This window comes from Salvelinus alpinus, chromosome 27 (assembly GCF_045679555.1).
Source record: "Salvelinus alpinus chromosome 27, SLU_Salpinus.1, whole genome shotgun sequence".
Classification (NCBI taxonomy): Eukaryota; Metazoa; Chordata; class Actinopteri; order Salmoniformes; family Salmonidae; genus Salvelinus; species Salvelinus alpinus.
In genome coordinates, this window is record NC_092112.1 from 47,935,788 (window position 1) to 47,953,360 (window position 17,573).

The following is a 17,573-nucleotide window of genomic DNA, read 5'->3' on the forward strand; positions in this document are numbered from 1 at the left end:
AGGCCCCTGTTAAAACAAGCGCACATACATTCTGCTCGAGGATGAGATTCTAAGACAAAGAACTGTGTGAAGAGCCAATGGAACGTCGACATCAGGCCCGGACAGGACTACCCACGACCCAGATCGACCAATCGGAAGGCCAGACTACAAGATCAACCTACTTTACTTGTTGCATATATAACCAGCACAAACTGCTTAGAGGTCTCTTTTCCGACGATTCCATACGAGTCAGACAGAAGGGGCCGTGCTGCACGATTTCAAAGATATCATTACCTGTGAATAAACTGCCTTATTATACAATTATCCACCTCGTCTTATGTCTCAACTTGATCTCCTGTCTCCAGTAAACGTTTTATCAACACTAGCTAGCCAACTACGGCTAACTTACTGTCACTTTAAACAGTGCAGCCAGAATAACAGCAAAGTAGCTACATTTGAGTTTGTTTAAGCTGTTTTCTAGTGACATTTATTTGGATGCATCCATAACAATGAGCTAATGAGGCAGGATTTCGCCTGGCATAGAAAATGTGCTCTCTCGTCAGGACACTATTGCTCAGAGGAGCTAGCTAAGAACACAGCTAACACAATGACTTCAAATTGAAACTGGAAATACAGTAAACTAGCTGCATTTAATTTAGTTTTACCTGTTTTGTATTGATATTTCTTTGTATATATCCATAAACATGATGCTGATTCATGATTTCGACTGGCTGAAAAAAGCTGCCTGCCTGTCTGTCTCATCCCGACTCCCGACACGTTCATTACTATTGGACAGCTGGAGATAGAATTTGAATATTGAAACAATGTGGCAAATGTTGGAGACAGACAGCAATGTTTATACAAATCTCCGCTGTTGAAAAGTAAATGTTAGTCTAAAAGAAATGTGAGATAATGTCTAGATGCTTTTTATAGTGGAGATCAAGTTTATAAATTGCCTGGCTGTAGCTGATGATTGCGCAGTCAAATGGAACAGAGAAAATAGGCATTTTAACATCATAGATTTAGCCAGTGGTAATTTGTGGAATAGACAATGGCTAGAATGCGGCTTTAACCAATCAGCATTCAGGATTAGACCCACCCATTGTATAATGTGTTATAACTTGCAGATAATGTGTAATAATGTATCTTACCAGTATCACCATGGATATAGAACCCTCTGGTGGGGGCTCCTCTTGTTAAAAAAAAGATTTTGAATGAGAAGGGTCAATTCGAGAAAGGGGATCACTGAATATATGAATGAATGAATTATTGTTTAATCAAATTACATTAATAAGTATAGGCCTATGTAACATAGACTATTCATTAACATATCATTGTTTTAATCCATAATGAGTCAGGGCATCAAGCCACTGACTACTAAAGTATGGATTCCAGTTCTCTCGACAACTAGCCTACTGCAGCTGAGCAAGACAAAGGACATCTAATCAACAAAACAAGACAGGTTTCCCATGAAGAAAAGCATCAGCAGAACAATTGGGGGATGTGTCAGACATAACAGGGTTTGGACTGTAGAGAGAGGTTCATATGAGGTCTAGTGGACTTCAACAAACTCACTGGGTTGAACTGGCTAATTGTGATACTATGTTGAAGTGGTGTGACGGTGGCAGTTTTCAGTCATTCCTGAATTGTCAGGATTTTATCTAACAATCACAGTCATCAGCCCACCATTCATTTGTCACGATGTCCCTGTTTGGTACTAGGTTGTTATGAAAAAATTGATTTTGTTGTCCTCAGTAAACTACCTCATAGATAAATAAAGTTCCTTTTGACCTGAAAATGGTTTTGGAGCGGATTTAATTTAGTCTGCAATTCAGCAGCTACATTAGTCAGTGTCAACTGCCCTTCATGAAGCACCAGACTGTCATATCTCAGGACAATGGTGAAAAAAACATCCCTCCCTCCGTTTCCTCCACCCTCCCATCTCACTTTTCGGTCATCTCCTTCCCTCCTCATCCTGTCCTCTGCTCTCCCTCTCTCTCTCCCCTTTCCCTCCCTCCCTCCTTTCCTCCAAGTCCAGTCCTCCACTGGGGTGAAATGCTGGAAGACAGTGTGTGACTTCTCGCTGACTTCCCAAGCTGCTCTCTGGCACCGCGGGCAGTGTAGGTAATTGTCGACGGTGGCCGCGGCCATGTTGTAATGTTAAGGCAGAGTGGAGAAGGCCAACGAAGGCCGGCAGCCCTCTGCTCTGAGTTCAGCCACCCATTTTCACCTGGCACGCTCTCATCCTGCACCGGCCCTGGAGTGTAGATTAGCTCACGTGCAAGAGTACACGTCAACACATTAGTGTCGGAGGTTGGGCTCTTAGTTATAGACCCTGTTTTTACATCAATGAGGAATTTTATAATGGTTGGAACAACTGGTAATACTGACCAAGGCCTAGTAGAAAGGACAACCAGTCCAACGAGGGCCAATCTGACTTCAATGGGGATGGATCCTTCATAAAAACACTGTGCCATTGATTGCCACTACAAAAACACGACACATTGGGTCAATACCAAAGGAGAATGGAAATACTAGGATTTAGAAAAGCAGCTAACAAACTGTAATTCGCCCGATTGGCATTGTTACGTCACTGGCAGGAAATAACATTTTGGAACTCCCAAAAATGGCTGAATTTACCGAGTAGCTCCGAGTCTGAGAATGAGTTTATTACAGAGAATGAAATAATGTTAGTTAGGGAGCCAATAAACCTACTGAAGCCATTCGTGTTCGAGCCGATCGTTGCCCCAGATCAAAGAGTTCGTTCTAGTAGCAGTAACAACATAGACATGCAGCCTGAAACACCTCAGCTAGAGTGTCGGCATGTGTGTTGTAGAGAGATGGTGGCGGTACAGCACAAAATCCCAGTGGATGGTGGCTGTATTACATCCAGTCATAGGTTCCTGTCAGTCTGTCTGGATGGCAATGTATTTATTGGAGGTGTCACTAATCCTCATGAAGGACTTCCTGGTAGAAGAGGTTACTCGACCGGTCAGCACCAATATGCCAGTTAAATAATTGGTAACATTTTGCTAGATTATATATTGTTTAAGGTTAATATCAGTAGTGGGTATACAGATGAAGTCGGAAGATTACATACACCTTAGCCAATTACATTTCAACTCAGTTTTTCACAAATCCTAGTAAAAATTCCCAGTCTTCGGTCAGTTAGGATCACCACTTTACTTTAAGATTGTGAAATGTCAGAATAATAGTAGAGTATTATTTATTTCAGCTTTTATTTCTTTCATCACATTCCCAGTGGGTCAGAAGTTTACATACACTCAATTAGTATTTGGGTACATTGCCTTTAAATTGTTTAACTTGGGTCAAACGTTGCGGGTAGCCTTCTACAAGCTTCCCACAATAAGTTGGGTGAATTTTGGCTCATTCCTCCTGACAGAGCTGGTGTAACTGAGTCAGGTTTGTAGGCCTCCTTGCTCGCACCTGCTTTTTCAGTTCTGCCAACAAATTTTCTATTGGATTGAGGTCAGGGCTTTGTCATGGCCACTCCAATACCTTAACTTTGTTGTCCTTAAGCCATTTTGCCACAACTTTGGAAGTGTGCTTGGGGACATTGTCCATTGGAATATTCATTTGTGACCAAGCTTTAACTTCTGACTGATGTCTTGAGATGTTGCTTCAATGTATCCACATCATTTCCCTACCTCATGATGCCATCTATTTTGTGAAGTGCACCTTTCCCCCCTGCAGCAAAGCACCCCCACAACATGATGCTTGGTCAGTATGGTCATTATGGTCATTATGGCCAAACAGTTCTATTTTTGTTTCATCAGACCAGAGGACATTTCTCCAAAAAGTACAATCTTTGTCCCTATGTGCAGTTGCAAACCGTAGTCTGGCTTTTTTATGGCGGTTTTGGAGCAGTGGCTTCTTCCTTGCTGAGCAGCCTTTCAGGTTATGTCGATATAGGACTCGTTTTAATGTGGATATAGATAATTTTGTACCTGTTTCCTCCAGAATCTTCACAGGGTCCTTTGCTGTTGTTCTGGGATTGATTTGCACTTTTCGCACCAAAGTACGTTCATCTCTAGGAGACAGAACGCGTCTCCTTCTTGAGTAGTATGATGGCTGGTTTTTATACTTGCATACTATTGTTTGTACAGATGAACGTGGTACCTTGGAAATTGCTCCCAAGAATGAACCAGACTTGGAGGTCTACAATTTTTTTTCTGAGGTCTTGGCTGATTTCTTTAGATTTTCCCATGATGTCAAGCAAAGAGGCACTGAGTTTGAAGGTAGTCCTTGAAATACACCCACTGGTACCCCTCCAACTGACTCAAATGATGTCAATTAGCCTATCAGAAGCTTCTAAAGCCATGCCATCATGTTCTGGAATTTTCCGAGCTGTTTAAAGACACAGTCAACATAGTGTATGTACACTTCTGACCCACTGGAATTGTGATACAGTGAATTATAAGTGAAATAATCTGTCTGTAAACAATTGTTGGAACAATTACTTGTGTCATGCACGAAATAGATGTCCTAACCGACTTGCCAAAACTATAGTTTGTTAACAAGAAATTCGTAGAGCGGTTGAAAAACGAGTTTTAATGACTCCAACCTAAGTGTATGTAAACTTCCGACTTCAACTGTATATAATCGTTATATTACATCATATATCAGTATCCCTATGACGATATTTATCATTAGCTCTGTTTTGCGTGATGGTAATACATTTACCTTTTGGTTAACCAATAATGGGACGTGCTCATTATAAATACATTGTGATTTAGTTTTGGTATCAGACTAACTTTTGTTATGATTTTGTTTGGAGAGCCTACAGTTTATAACGCGCACTAATCCTGTGTCCCTGTCACTAGAGTAGTGACTTCAACTAGCTTTGGCTGCCATCTATTGGAAAGAAATGGTAACTACACTGGGCAGCTAGTTGGCAAAGTAGTCAAAGTATATTTTAATAACATATGACATTTAGCAGACGTCTTTATCCAAAGCAAACTGGGTACATGGTAGTGGAAACAGATCATAGAAACAGGAATACAATTTTGATATCATAGATTGTCAGTTCTTGCATCTATAACTCTGTCTATGAATTTGAGAGTGCTTACATTCTCCAGCTCCATCCCTCAGCTTTTTACCGAAAGAGGAGTAGGGAGAGACTTTGTCATTGTTTCTACTGCTGATTGCCACTTTAAGAAGTTAAGATGCAGATAAAATACACCAAAATATGTTACAGATACTATATAAATGTCCCATCACTCAACTCAGACAGTTAGTGATTACACAGCATCCAGCGCAGCAAACAATCAATCAATCAAATGTATTTTACAAATGCCCTTTTTACCTCAAAATAATAACGACTGTGGTTATAGAGGGTGCAACAGAACAACACCTCAGGAGCAAAGGTCAGTTGACTTTTCATAGCTGAGCATTCATAGGTTGAGAGAGAGAGTCGAAACAGCAGGACCAGGACAAGGTAGCACATTAGTTGAAACGGGTAAACAAATCAGTGGACAATTCCACTTTGATTCCCTTTATGGATTGGTGTATCTTTGAATTCGCTGTTGAATGGCCTGCTCCTTCTCCATTTTCGGAACACCAGCCCGCTCCCCCAAAGTGATTGATAGTATGTCTTGGCTCGCACTGTGATGATTGTGGCTCTGAGCTCTCAGGTTCATACAGTGAGTTCTGGTCTTCACTGATCTCACTCTCCGTCAGGTCCATCTGTGGCGTTTAGGGGCCGGACTCGGTTGTATGCTGATGGTTGTGAGCGCAATCTAGCTGGGCCCCGAGCTCTTTAGTGATGGTTCCGGTGGACCTCTTCTCCACTGCAGCATAGAAACACTCAGGCACCCAGTGGTTAGTTTGTCATGCTGTACTAACCGTTCTTTCCTGTTGGTAGAAACAAATGAAGGCATCTATTAGGCTGTAGTTATATTCAAGAATCACTGCATATACTGTACTTGAAATGAACAAAAGCCTTAGAAATAACATGGATTTGCATGTACCTCCTCTGCCTCCTGTACAGTCTCCTCCAGGATGAAAACATTTTCAGGGATGAAGATGTCATCCTGAAAACAAACAAACGTTTTGTTAAGACAACTGAACACAAATAAATGCATCAGTTGGCATTAACAAGCTACCTGTCTTGTATGCTTTGTCAACACACACACACACAGCAAATACAGGGACATTTATTTTTCAGCAAACATTAGCTATGTCAACTTCAGTCTAGCTGAATGAGGTGGAGCTAACAAAACATTACAAAAACAAATCTGTCAACAAAATGTATTACAGTACTTGACTATCTGAGGTGGAAGCTAGCTACAGTAACTACCTAATAACAGGGTGTCACGCCCTGGCCATAGAGAGGGTTTTAGTCTCTATTTTGGTTAGGCCAGGGTGTGATTAGGGTGGGCATTCTATGTGTTATATTTCTATGTTTTGGCCGGGTATGGTTCTCAATCAGGGACAGCTGTCTATCGTTGTCTCTGATTGGGAATCATACTTAGGCAGCATTTTTTCCTTTGGTGTTTGTGGGTAGTTGACTTTGTTAGTGGCACTATAGCCCTAGTAAGCTTCACGGTCGTTTCTTTGTTTCTTGTTTTGTTGGCCACATTCTAAATAAAAGAAAATATACGCTCACAGCGCTGCACCTTTGTCCGGTCATTTCCACCTCGACGACAGCCGTGACACAGGGATACACGGAGAAACTGTGTTGCAATTTTAGTTGCAGTTGAGTTGCTCGCTAATGTTATTTGCTGGGGGGTGTTACACAAAACACTTCCGACGCAATTAGCTAGTTACCTTCAACTAGAGTTGCAACAAAGTTGTCCAGTGTCTAACGCTAGCCTAGTCAACAACAGTCATGACCGGTTATCATTTACTCAGGCTCCAATGCATTGACTCACGTCGCCTTCTCCATTCAGTCGCTTTTGCTTGACTCCAAAGTCAGCGATGTTGATGATGGTCGGTCGGTAACCCCAACACCATAACTATCTACATTTCAAATGGAGGCGCAAGCAGAGGGCCTACTTAGGCCTATGACTCCTTTCCATTTGGAAACTCCCGGTTGCCGAAATCAAAATTGCCCTCATCACAAAGTCTGCCTCTGCGAAGTGCTGTCTGCTGATCCTGCTAGCTCAAGCTGGCACGTCCTTCCTCTTCAGGACATGGAGCCACTTCTTCAAAAGTTGTGGGTTCTTGGGTATCCGATGGTAGCTTACCGTGGGATTTTTTTGGAGCCAATTCATACAGCCTGGCGCTATACAGTTCATGTTTGCATTACTAGTTCTTGTTGGCATCTTCGTTGTCCACACCTAACCTCACTCTCTTCGATTCATTCTCCGCATGAAAACTCAATACCACAGACAATTTGCCGATTCCTGCCAGTAACGCACTGGCGTCAGTCGTTACTATGGCAATTTAAAATGGTGATGACCATAGCTCCAGTAAACCTTGTCGTCGATCAAAATACTAAATATAGAGATGTTTTTATGTTAATTGCACATGTTTAGTATTAGTGGATTGAATACATCTCTTTGCTTAGATTTACTTCCTAAAGTGTTTCCATTCCCATTTATAAGATGGCGCCGGAGAAGAATGCAGACGTTTTACGTGCCCCAAGCCGATTGTGTTTTTTTGTTCATTTAATTGCGTTGTTTGTAACTTATATTTGTACTTATTTTGTACATAATGTTGCCGCTACCGTCTGTTATGACCGAAAATAACGGACTAGCAAATCCTTTTTTTCCTTTCATGACTCTGACGAGCCCGACGCAGAGGATATACTGCTTCCTCGGAAACAGGCCCCGATCCCCATGATCTGCATGAAGAGGAGGCGGAGAAAGAGGGGCCGAAGGTTGGGCTGCCTTCTGAGAATTCATAGGCGATCGAATAAACCCCACTTCCCTCCATTCTGCGAGCAAACGTGCAATCTTTAGAGAATAAAATCGACGAGTTACGCGGGAGATTAAACTATCAACGGGACATTAAAACTGTAACATCTTATGCTTCACGGAGTTGTGGCTGAACGACGACAATATCAACATACAGCTGGCTGGTTATACGATTTACCGGCAGGATAGAACAGCAGCGTCTGGTAAGACAAGGGGTGGCGGTCTATGTATTTTGTAAACAACAGCTGGTGCACGATATCTAAGGAAGTCTCGAGCTCCAATGGCATTGAGGAGTACAGCACATCAGTCATTGGCTTCATCAATAAGCACATCGATGACATCATCCACATTGTGACCGTACGTACATACCCCAACCAGAAGTCATGGATTACAGGCAGCATCTGCACTGAGCTAAATGCTAGAGTTGCCGCTTTCAAGGAGCGGGACTCTAACCCGGAAGCTTATAAGAAATCCCACTATGCCCTCCGACGATCCATCAAACAGGCAAAGGGTCGATACAGGACTAAGATCGAATCGTACTACACCGGCTCTGATGCTCGTCGGATGTGGCAGGGCTTGCAAACTATTACAGACTATAAAGGGAAGCACAGCCGAGAGCTGCCCAGTGATATGAGCCTACCAGACGAGCTAAACTACTTCTATGCTCGCTTCGAGGCAAATAACACTGAAACATGCATGAGAGCACCAGCTGTTCCAGACGACTGTGTGATCACGCTTTCTGCAGCCGATGTGAGTAAGACCTTTAAACATGTCAGCATTTACAAGGCCGCAGGGCCAGACGGATTACCAGGACGTGTACTGCGAGCATGTGCTGACCAACTAGCAAGTGTCTTCACTGACATTTTCAACCTCTACCTGTGCGGGTCTGTAATACTAACATGTTTTAAGCAGACCACCATAGTGCGTGTGCCCAAGAACACTAACGTAACCTGCCTAAATGACTACCAACCCATAGCACTCACATCTGTAGCCATGAAGTGCTTTGAAAGGCTGGTCATGGCTCACATCAGCACCATCATCCCAGAAACCCTAGACCCACTCCAATTTGCATACCTCCCCAACAAATCCACAGATGACGCAATCTCTATTGCACTCCACACTGCCCTTTCCCACCTGGACAAAAGGAACACCTATGTGAGAATGCTATTCATTGACTACAGCTCAGCGTTCAACACCATAGTACCCTCAAAAGCCATCAATAAGCTAAGGTCCCTGGGACTAAACATCTCCCTCTGCAACTGGATCCTGGACTTCCTGACAGGCCGCCCCCAGGTGGTAAGGGTAGGTAACAACATATCCACCATGCTGAACCTCAACACATGTGCCTGTGCTCAGTCCCCTCCTGTACTCCCTGTTCAATCAGGACTGCATGGCCAGGCACGACTCCATCACCATCATTAAATTTGCCAATGACACAACAGTGGCAGGCCTGATCACCGACAACGACGAGACATCCTATAGGGAGGAGGTCAGAGTCCTGGCCGTGTGGTGGCAGGACAACAACCTCTCTCTCATTGACGGGGCTGCAGTGGAGCAGGTTGAGAGCTTCAGGTTCCTTGGTGTCCACATCACCAACAAACTAATATGGTCCAAGCACACCAAGACAGTCGTGAAGAGGGCACGATGAAACCTATTCCCCCTTTAGGAGACTGAAAAGATTTGGCATGGGTCCTCAGATCCTCAAAAGGTTCTAAATCTGCACCATCGAGAGCATCCTGACTGGTTGCATCACTGCCTGGTATGGCAACTGCTCGGCCTCCGACCGCAAGGCACTACAGAGGGTAGTGGGAACGGCACAGTATATCACTGGGGCCAAGCCTCATGTCATCCAGGACCTCTATACCAGGCGGTGTCAGAGGAAGGCCCTAAAAACTGTCAAGCGGTACCGGAGCGCCAAGTCTAGGTCCAAGATGGCTTCTAAACCCAAGCCATAAGAGTCCTGAACATCTAGTCAAATGGCTACCAAGACTAGTTGTAGTGCCACCCCCCTCACCCCCTCTTTACACCACTGCTACTCTCTGTTGTCATCTATGCATAGTCACTTTAATAACTCTACCTACATATACATAATACCTCAACTAATACCAGCATGAGCTGATTCAAACCAGTGTACATTTACATTTTACATTTAAGTCATTTAGCAGACGCTCTTATCCAGAGCGACTTACAAATTGGTGCATTCACCTTATGATATCCAGTGGAACAACCACTTTACAATAGTGCATCTAACTCTTTTAAGGGGGGGGGGTTAGAAGGATTACTTTATCCTATCCTAGGTATTCCTTACAGAGGTGGGGTTTCAGGTGTCTCCGGAAGGTGGTGATTGACTCCGCTGACCTGGCGTCGTGAGGGAGTTTGTTCCACCATTGGGGTGCCAGAGCAGCGAACAGTTTTGACTGGGCTGAGCGGGAACTGTACTTCCTCAGAGGTAGGGAGGCGAGCAGGCCAGAGGTGGATGAACGCAGTGCCCTTGTTTGGGTGTAGGGCCTGATCAGAGCCTGAAGGTACGGAGGTGCCGTTCCCCTCACAGCTCCGTAGGCAAGCACCATGGTCTTGTAGCGGATGCGAGCTTCAACTGGAAGCCAGTGGAGAGAGCGGAGGAGCGGGGTGACGTGAGAGAACTTGGGAAAGTTGAACACCAGACGGGCTGCGGCGTTCTGGATGAGTTGTAGGGGTTTAATGGCACAGGCAGGGAGCCCAGCCAACAGCGAGTTGCAGTAATCCAGACGGGAGATGACAAGTGCCTGGATTAGGACCTGCGCCGCTTCCTGCGTGAGGCAGGGTCGTACTCTGCGAATGTTGTAGAGCATGAACCTACAGGAACGGGTCACCGCCTTGATGTTAGTTGAGAACGACAGGGTGTTGTCCAGGATCACGCCAAGGTTCTTAGCACTCTGGGAGGAGGACACAATGGAGTTGTCAACCGTGATGGTGAGATCATGGAACGGGCAGTCCTTCCCCGGGAGGAAGAGCAGCTCCGTCTTGCCGAGGTTCAGCTTGAGGTGGTGATCCGTCATCCACACTGATATGTCTGCCAGACATGCAGAGATGCAATTCACCACCTGGTTATCAGAGGGAGGAAAGGAGAAGATTAATTGTGTGTCGTCTGCATAGCAATGATAGGAGAGACCATGTGAGGATATGACAGAGCCAAGTGACTTGGTGTATAGCGAGAATAGGAGAGGGCCTAGAACAGAGCCCTGGGGGACACCAGTGGTGAGAGCACGTGGTGCGGAGACAGATTCTCGCCACGCCACCTGGTAGGAGCGACCTGTCAGGTAGGACGCAATCCAAGCGTGGGCCGCGCCGGAGATGCCCAGCTCGGAGAGGGTGGAGAGGAGGATCTGATGGTTCACAGTATCAAAGGCAGCCGATAGGTCTAGAAGGATGAGAGCAGAGGAGAGAGAGTTAGCTTTAGCAGTGCGGAGCGCCTCCGTGACACAGAGAAGAGCAGTCTCAGTTGAATGACTAGTCTTGAAACCTGACTGATTTGGATCAAGAAGGTCATTATACAGTGTAACTGTATAAGAACTCTAGTCATAGTGTGTGTGTGTGTGTGTGTGTGTGTGTGTGTGTGTGTGTGTGTGTGTGTGTGTGTGTGTGTGTGTGTGTGTGTGTGTGTGTGTGTGTGTGTGTGTGTGTGTGTGTGTGTGTGTGTGTGTGTGTGTGTGTGTGTGTGTGTGTGTGTGTGTGTGTGTGTGTGTGTGTGTGTGTGTGAGAGAGAGAGAGGCAGACTGCAAAACAAGGATGAAGATGAGATGGAGTAATGGGAACCCAACACCCTAGAATTTCCAGTGCAGAATCAAAAGCAAATAGGGGAAAATGTACTAGACAAAATGCACTAGACAATGCACTAGATCCCTACATTATGAGAGAGGGAGCGGAGAACCAGGGTCATCAAAAACATCTCATCCTATCCTGCTCCACCATCCCATCCTAAAAAAACACAACTGCATTTCACAAAGACCAAAACTGCCACAAACAAACACACACACCACACACACACAATCAAGCTATTTCATGATCGGACAATGGCAATATATAACGGTGTATGACTACGCCTAATAATGGTGTTGTGTCACGTGTATAGTCCTTATAGATCATTGAACCAAGGGTAGGTCCATTTGATTTCAATCACTTTTTCACCACACTCATTTTGATTTGAACTAAACTTTCCATACATATTTTCCCATGATAGAAGTGGTCAGAAATGTAACTTTTTGGACCCGAATGCCAAAACATTTAGCAGATATCAGTTCACCCATTACGCCACCATTTACTTAAATAGGGATGTCCATACTAATTCATTCTATTTCTGTGGTTAGAGTTTCCAAGCCCGTTCTAACAAAAATATAAATGCAACATGTAACAATTTCAATGATTTTACTTAGTTACAGTTCATATAAGGAAATCAGTCAATTGAAATAAATTCGTTAGGCCCAAATCTATGGATTTCACATGACTGGGCAGGGGCACAGCCATGGGTGGGGCTAGGAAGGCATAGGCCCACCCACTTGGGAGCCAGGTCCATCCACTGGGGAGCCAGGCCCAGCCAATCAGAATACGTTTTCCCCACAAAAGGGCTGTATTACAGACAGAACTACTCCTCAGTTAAGACGCCGAACTGCAGTCAGGTCAAGACCCTGGTGAAGACGACGATCACGCAGATGAGCTTCCTTGAGACGGTTTCTGACAGTTTGTGCAGAAATTCTTCGGTTGTGCAATCCCTCAGTTTCATCAGCTGTCTGGGTGGCAGGTCTCAGACGATACCACAGATGAAAAAGCCGGATGTGGAGGTCCTGGGCTGGCTTGGTTACACATGGTCTGTGGTTGTGAGAACGTACTGCCGAATTCTCTAAACGGCGTTGAACATCAATTCTCTGGCAACAGCTCTGGTGGACATTCCTGCAGTCAGTATGCCAGTTGCACGCTGTGGCATTGTGTTGTGTGTCAAAACTGCACATTTTAGAGTGGCCTTTTATTGTCCCCAGCACAAGGTGCACCTGTGTAATTATCATGCCGTTTAATCAGCTTCTCGATATGCCACACCTGTCAGGTGGATGGATTATCTTTGCAAATGAGAACAGGGATCTAAACAAACATTTTAGGGAAATAAGCCTTTGTGCGTTTGGAAGATTTCTGGGATCTTTTATTTCAGCTCATGAAACATGGGACCAACACTTTACATGTTGCGTTTATATTTTTGTTAAGTATATTTCTATGGTTTCATCAACATTCTTTCCAAAGCACATAGGGCCATCATGTTTTGAGGGCAAGGCAAATGTCAGGAACATTATAATCAAGTCACTAATTGTTTCAAGGGCTTCTGAGTGGAGCAGCGGTCTAAGGCACTCCATCTCAGTGCTAGAGGTGTCACTACAGACCCTGATTCGATCCCAGGCTGTATCATGATCGGGAGTCCCATAGGGTGGCCACAATTGGCACGGAATCGTCCGGGTTAGGGGAGGGTTTGGCTGGGGTAGGCCGTCATTGTTTTTAATATTGCTATGCAAAATAGGGCTATATAAGAGCAATACAATATGGACAACCATTCAACACACAATTATGTATTGCATCAATTTGTTGCATTAGTACATTAGTCAAGTGATCATACCGCCCCTGTGTGATCACCATCCCCTTCCATTTTACTCAGTTTGGGGTCTTTTACTTTCTGACGCTTTGCGTTACCATCTTTTGCCTCCTTCACTTTTGTCCGGGTGGGGTCAGGTAGATGCTGTTGGAATAGCTTTGAAGGGTTTTCTGCAGTTGCCCCAACTGATGTAGAGCATCTCTTTGCTGAGTGTCCTCCTTTAGCGAGCCACAGTGGATGAGACTATCGTAGTGCTGGCTTGGTTCAAGGGGGTCAATGGTGACGCAGATGGATTACCTATGCTTGTTGAGTAGCCAATTTAAAGTTTCAAGGGATAGGAATAGTATACATCGTCCAACGAAATGCTTACTTGGAAGTTTCTTCTCGACAATGCAACAACAATAAGAAATAAGAAATGATAAGATTACGAACATAAAGTAAATGGCTCAGTAGAATAGAATAAACATTTTAGCATAAATATAATTGACTGTACGTTTGTTTATTCCATGTGTAACTTTATGTTATTGTTTGTGTCGCACTGCTATGCTTTATCTTGACCAGGTTGCAGTTTTAAATGAGAACTTGTTCTCAACTAACCTACCTGGTCAAATAAAGGTGAATAAGTGAATAAGTGAAATAAATAAAAAATAATACAGGTGGTCAGTTCAGTTAAAGATTTCAGCAGTCTGATGGCTTGTAGATAGAAACTGTCTCTGAGCCTGTTGGTATCAGACCTCATGCTCTGATACAGTCTGCTTGATGGTAAGGGAGAGAGCAGCTTGTGCCTGGGGTGTGTGGAGTCCTTGACGATGCTGCGTGCCTTCATCAGGCACTGTTTCGAGTAAATGTCCTAGATGGGTGGGTGGGATGCACTGGGACATTTTCACCACCCGCTGGAGGGCCTTGCGGCGGTGGACAAAGAAATCCCAGGACCAGGCCATGATGCAACCGGTCAGGACGCTCTCAATGGTGCAGCGGTAGTATTTTGAGAATTTCTTCAGCTGCTTTAGGAAGTAGACACTGTTGCGCCCTCTTAAAAAAATTACAAATATTAAAAACTGAAAATTGGTGCGTGCATATGTATTCACTCCCTTTGCTATGAAGCCCCTAAATAAGATCTGGTGCAACCAATTACCTTCAGAAATCACATATTTATTTAAATAAATCCCACCTGTGTGCAATCTAAGTGTCACAGGATCTCACTATATATACACCTGTTATCTTGTTATGGCTGCAGGGGGCGTATTGAAAAACTGGAAAATATGTGCCCATTTTCAAATGGCCTCTTACTCAATTTTTGCTCGTACAATATGCATATTATTATTACTATTGGATAGAAAACACTGTCTAGTTTCTAAAACAGGTTTAATTATTTCTCTAAGTGAAACATAACTCTTTTTACAGCCCATTTTCTATCCGGAAGTGAAATTTCCAAGAAGCTATGTCTCTCTTCAAGATACTCTCTATAAAAGGCCTTGGCACTTAGGACTGTAGAAACACGTCACACGCCTTCCCCTGGGTGTCATGCGGAAGTGAGAGAAGAAATGACTTGATTATCTCTGTCAGGGACTGAAAACAACATCTTGGAGTGAGAAGTGCGCACTTTATTTTTTTTTCTGGGCGCGAAGTAGGAACTGGACTGCGCTCCTGGAAAACCCTCGTTATAGGTGAATATGACCTCCGGCTTCGATTTTATTTGATACATGTCACAATATCATCCTAAAGTATGTTTTTTCAATATACTTTAATTATATTATTGAAATTTATTCTGGACTTTAGACGTGATGCGACGCAAGAATTTTGTCAAGACGGAGAGGTTAGCACGGCATGGCCAGTGTGCATGCTAATTCAAGAGGGACATCGTTCGTTCTGGGTCCAAATGAAGACGGTTCTGAACAAAGGACCCTTTGGAGAACATTCTGATGGAAAATCAACAAAGATAAGGACCCAATTTGGGATGCTTTTTCATATATCTGTCGAACTGTGCTATCGCTAGCGTTTGACTAGAATCAATGCTGCTGTGTGTTAGCTATTGTAGTAAGCTAATATAACGATATATTGTGTTTTCGCTGTAAAACACTTCAGAAATCGGAAATATTGTCTGTATTCACAAGATCTTTCTCTTTCATTAGCTATCCACCATATATTTTTCTGAAATGTTTTCTGATGTGTAATTAGTAGTTGACGTTGGTGTCTGTATTTTCTCTGGCTACTCCCGTGCGATTTCTGACTGTAGCTATGATGGTAGCAGTAATGTAAAACTGATTTATAGCTAAAATATGCAATTTTTTTGAACAAAACATAGATTTATTGTGTAACATGTTATAGGACTGTCATCTGAGGTAGTTTTTTCTAGGTTATTTAGGTTGGTTCTAGGTTAGTTAGGTTGGCTTGTGCATGCTACTTGGATTCTACTTGTGCTGTGAAAAATGTCTGTCTCTTTTTTATTTGGTGGTGAGCTAACATAAATATATGTGGTGTTTTCTCTGTAAAACATTTAAAAAATCGGACATGTTGGCTGGATTCACAAGATGTTTATCTTTCAAATGCTGTATTGGACTTGTTAATGTGTGAAAGTTAAATATTTTTAAAAAATAGATTTTGAATTTCGCGCCCTGCATTTGAGCTGGATGTTGTCATAGGTGTACCGGTGTCGGGCTGCAGCCATAACAGGTTAAGAAAGGCCCCAGAGTCTGCAACACAACTAAGCAAGGGACAACACCAAGCAAGCGGCACCATGAAGACCAAGGAGCACTCCAAACAGGTCAGGGACAAAGTTGTGGAGAAGTACAGATCATGGTTGAGTTATAAAAAATATCCAAAACATTGAACATCCCATGGAGCACCATTATAAAAAAAATTAAGAATATGGCACCACAACAAACCTGCCATGAGAGGGCCACCTGTCTCGATCGTCTTGAGGATAAAGAGTGGACCAAGGCGCAGCTGTAACGAGCATTACCGAAGGTGGCTTCCCTTCCTGTTCGGGTAGCGCTCGGCGGTCGTCGTCGCCGGTCTACTAGCTGCCACCGATCCCTTTTTCCCTTTTCGTTTGGTTGTGTCTAATTGTTTTCACCTGTTCATTGTTTGGTTGTTAGGGGGGTGTTATTTAAGTTCGTTTAGCCCGCTTCTGTTTGTGCGGGTTTGTCATCTGTTTTGTATGAGGTGTTTCGTGTTTTGATGGGGTTTTCCACTGTCCGGATTATTGCCAGTGTGTACTGTAGTGAAGTGGATTTTACGTCATATGTTTTGACGTTACCAGTTGTATTTTCTGGTTGGACATTAAAGTGTGTTTTTTTCCCTGTATCCTTTGCTCTCTGCGCCTGACTCCTTACCCATTTTCCTCATCGATCGTAACAGCAGCGTGTGAAAAATACATCTCTTTTATTTGAGACGAGTGAAACACGAAACGAACACTTATAACAAAACTAAACAAAACAACAAACGACCGTGAAGCTACAAACGTAAGTGCCATACAAAAGCTACAAACGTTCTACATAGACAATTACCCACAAACACATAATGCCTATGGCTGCCTTAAATATGGCTCCCAATCAGAGACAAATGAAAGACAGCTGTCTCTGATTGAGAACCACTCAGGCAACCATAGACATACCTAGACACATTCACTAACCACAACCCCATACACTAAACCCAACACCCCCTTTACCATATAACCACCCAAGACAAGACAAAACACAAACATTCCCCATGTCACACCCTGACCTAACTAAAATAATAAATAAAACAAAGAATACTAAGGCCAGGGCGTGACACCACCCACCAAAACTCACGGACCAGGCAAGGAGGGCATTAATCAGAGAGGCAACAAAGAGATCAAAGATAACCCCGAAGGAGCTGCACAACTCCACAGCGGAGATTGTAGTATCTGTCCATAGGACCACTTTAAGCTGTACACTCCACAGAGCTGGGCTTTACGGAAGAGTGGCCAGAAATAAGCCATTGCTTAACCTCTAATTCCTCCCAAACCCGGATCCGGGAGCACCCCCCACAGTAAAAAAGCTGACTAGCATAGCCTAGCATAGCGTCACAAGTAAATACTAGCATCTAAATATCATTAAATCACAAGTCCAAGACACCAG

At 43.7% G+C, this 17,573-nt stretch overlaps 1 pseudogene; it reads right to left on the reverse strand.

Moving 5' to 3' along the window:
• Positions 1–14,411, reverse strand: part of LOC139555890 (lactation elevated protein 1 homolog B-like) — a 72,563-nt pseudogene extending 58,152 nt beyond the window's left edge.
• Between the last annotated feature and the right edge of the window lie 3,162 nt (positions 14,412–17,573).